The sequence below is a fragment of the Amblyomma americanum genome, chromosome 11, assembly GCF_052857255.1.
Source record: "Amblyomma americanum isolate KBUSLIRL-KWMA chromosome 11, ASM5285725v1, whole genome shotgun sequence".
Classification (NCBI taxonomy): Eukaryota; Metazoa; Arthropoda; class Arachnida; order Ixodida; family Ixodidae; genus Amblyomma; species Amblyomma americanum.
The window spans coordinates 58,689,302-58,693,090 of record NC_135507.1 but is presented as its reverse complement, the minus strand read 5'-3'; the positions used below and the strand labels follow the sequence as shown (position 1 = coordinate 58,693,090).

At 43.8% G+C, this 3,789-nt stretch overlaps 1 long non-coding RNA gene across 1 annotated transcript; it reads right to left on the bottom strand.

The window, feature by feature from the left end:
• Positions 1-224: 224 nt before the first annotated feature.
• LOC144111395 (uncharacterized) lies at positions 225-2,267 on the bottom strand. The gene is made up of 2 exons (XR_013310042.1): positions 1,040-2,267; positions 225-346 (listed from the first exon to the last, which is right to left on the bottom strand). It is a non-coding gene; the product is annotated as an uncharacterized LOC144111395 (long non-coding RNA).
• Between the last annotated feature and the right edge of the window lie 1,522 nt (positions 2,268-3,789).

Below are 3,789 nucleotides of genomic sequence, written 5' to 3'. Positions count from 1 at the left end.
ATTTCCAAATGTGTTTTCGACACCATTGGAAAATTCCAATTGGACTATTCCAATTGGCCGAAACCAATTGGACTATTCCAATTGGAATTTTCCAATGGTGTCGAAAACACATTTGGAAATTTCCAATTGGTAGACTCCAACTGGTCCACTCTATGGCCGATACCGACTGGGCTGCTCCGATTATCGGGCACCAGATGGCTATTAAACAGTCAGGAGGCAAGCAGTGCATTATCTGTAGCATTTTATTAAAGTATAAGAATGAATAAATAAATAGTCGTGACACAAATCTTCTTGCAGGTCCTAGTGCAGGTCCTAAAATTAAGGCTCCATTTCTTTCGCGAGCTCCCTGCAATCAAACAGAAGCATGACACAGATTGCATTACTGCAGAGAATCTACAGATCAAAAAGCAAATAACAAGGAATAAGATTTAATGTGTGAACAAACAAACGAAATTCATCAAGCTGCACACTAAGATGCTCTTTGTGGAATCAAGTTATGGATGAGCATTCAATGCAGTAACTGCGCGAGTTTTGATACAAGCATGCAGTCACAACAGAAACAATAATTTGTGCGTCATGAAAACTGCAACATGGGAATGCTTGTTTTTATTCAGTTGTTGGCGATTCATAAAGCACCACAGGAACTTGCTATGTTTTCTTTCGTAATTACGCAATGCGATCAAATTAATAGCAAAATGCAATATACTGCATTCCAGGAGTAATGTCCTGCGCTGCAAATACAGCACTTTTATAAATGTATACTCCTGAAGATTTGTATTATCCACATCATCAATGCTGAAAAAGTGCCTAAGCTGCAGCCATCCTCCACGAGCAGAAAAAAGATTCAATCATTTTACCTATTCCCATTATCAAACTACGTTCGTTCATTAATTGTTTTGCACACAAAGATGTGACCACGTGCTCTCCAAGCATAGATCGCGGACGTAGGCTCTACAACAGCTTCACAATTAATGCTTAACATTTGCATCAGGCACACACATATCACACAAAGTTAACAGTGAAAAGTGCAGGTAATTACCTCCAAGCATGAGAATGCGGGCCGGATAAAAGTCTGCTTCTCCTTCGGCATCTGTCCACTTCACCTGATGATAGAATCGCGAATCAAAAGTCTTGGGCATTTTCAGGTGCAAAGTCCTTCACATCCGTGACGGGCACCACCGCACAGCTTATATTGTCTTTATACCTGACGTACGCAAAATCAGGCGCACTCGAAGACATCGCGCACACAGGTATCCTAGTACTACACCTAGAGCACTGTACTGCAGCGCAAGAACCACGCCACCACGAGTCCACGACCATGTCGGCCACGCTGACTGCGCGCGCCATGACACGAACACAGTTGTGGTGATACGAAACTGAGGAATCATTTTATTTTCCGAGAGTAAAACTTTTGAAAGTGATTAACAGCAACAAAATTTTTAATACATTTTTAAAATTAAGTATTGCGATTTTGTTTATAAATTGTTAATATTTGACTATTTTGTGCAGTACTCTGCATTATGTGAAAATGTGGATAACATCGCTCACTAGCTGACTGGATCAGCTTGAACTGCAATATGGCGGTCTATGGAGTGAGGCTATGATGGAGCTGCCAGTTTCTGAAATATTGACTGTTTGTATATTTGTAAGAACAGGTGAAAATGCTTATGTCTCGCCAGTGCCGAGTTCATTCACAATTTAAACTCAATATTGCCGCAAATCTTTGTACTGAATGTTTGTTCTTTCATGAAAGCTGCTGGCACACAAATTTATCTCAGTTGATCGCACCGAGGCGGAGCCTTTTCTGCGTTGTTCCAGACTTATGGTAACTTTGCACGCCGTATCTCAGAAGTTCGCTATCAGCTTTAAATTGGGCACGGCCGAGAACAGTGGGCACTCTTTTCGGCGACCGCCGAGCATACTTGTTGCTTTCGTCGCCGCCAAGTAATTCGATCAGTTCATTGTGGGCACAAGTCAGCCGAAAGAGTTTCGTTCAGAAGCTATTTTCGCTATCTTTCCGACCCGCTGGACTGCCGTCATCACAACGTGACATCTGTTGGACCAGTCCATTTGGGAGCAGGGAACCAATTGGGTAGTCCAGTTGGAACAAGGAAAAACAATTGAGCTGACCAGTTGGAATATAAGTCCAATTGGAAAGTTCAGTTGGACCCAACTGGAAGTACACAATCAAGTGGATGGTCCACTCGGAACTAAAGAAACCAATTGGGCTGTCCAGTTGGATTCATCAGTCCAACTGGCTGACCAGTTGGCTCCCAATGGGTCCAGTTGGCTGACCTGTTGGCTCCCAACGGGTCCAATGGGTCCCATTGGCTGACCATTTGGGTCCAATGGGTCCCATTGGAAACTTCAATTGGACCCAATGGTTTTTTTTGACTGGGTAGTGACGCTGAAAAGCACACTGTCACTTGTGAATTATGCGACGTCATCACTAAAATACAATTATTTCCTGGCAGCCAATTTGAGCCAAGACAAATTAAAGAATTTATTTGGAATTGTAAGACAATCATTCGGCTGCAATGACCACCCCTCTCCAGAGCAGTTTTTGCTTATAGTAATAACCTTGCCTTCTAAAATAATTGGCAAAGCCACCAAAGAACGGAAATTCACCAGCTGAGGTTGTAATTTCTCTTCTGCAGCCCTGTGATGCAAGGAAAGAAAAGGCGGCACAGATAGCAAGCCTAATTGATGACCTGTTGGACGAGGGAAACCTGGCACATGCTTCAGCAGTGCTGCAAGAGCAGGACAGCATGTTTGACCATAAAGGCTGCGTAGAAAAGAAAAGCAACAGCCGACTCATTTTCTATGCCGTGGCTACGTTGTCAGGAAATCACTGAAAAGATTCCCATGCCCCGCATGTGCATCTGCCTTGGCTATTCAATTTGCCCCTACAGGCTGATAAAAATGAGATCTAGAATGCCTCACTGACGAGACAGGCTGACCATGGAGGTTTGGTGTACGCTCCAAAGCGCATTGAAGTGCTAGTAACTAAACTAGAAAACGCATTCACTGCCTTTTTCAGCAGAAACGAGCTGCATGCTGGGAGCATGATGTCGTTTTTACATTTTCTACAAGGGCATGAACTCCAAGAAGTTGGCTGCAACGAGCACTCCCGCGCTCTTACAAGGGATGTGATTAGTGTTATGTTTGACGAGGTTGCATTTTTTTACTAAAGCAATGAGCAAAGATAAGGCGTCCAATCGCGAGAAGCAAAATTAAAACTGCTCAAACTGAGGCGATGCCGGTGAGACTGCATCAGTGAAATGTTCCTGTAAATAAACATTGCGTTAATATGTTCTGTTTCCTTATTTATGTGATTACATTAATGTATTCGGGGCTGTAACGACCATCCGTGAATGGTGCCTTCCACACGTGAGGCCGTAATTTCGCTCATTCGTTATATACAAGACGCGCTCAATCTCTTGGATGACGAGCCTTTCTTGTTTCTACGCATGTCGTGTTGTGCTCGTTCATTTCCCTTCGTCAGTGTCTTGTTGCGCACCTTTTCCTTGTTCCTTTTCCCACGAAAATGTGTTAACTAAAGCATAAACAAGCAAAATAACCGCTCGCGGCTTCAACAGTCTATGCCCACCTGAAGCAGTAGCTTCGAAAGTGTTTTGCTGAGAATATCGCTGCTGACCGACGCCGCATGCACCGCAGAACATATGGACACTCGTATTATATTTTGTGCTTTGGCCAAACGAATATCGCAGCCGTTACAGCGAGATGCGCGCAGCGAAATGCTTTTCCCGGCATTGCTGCCGAGCGCGC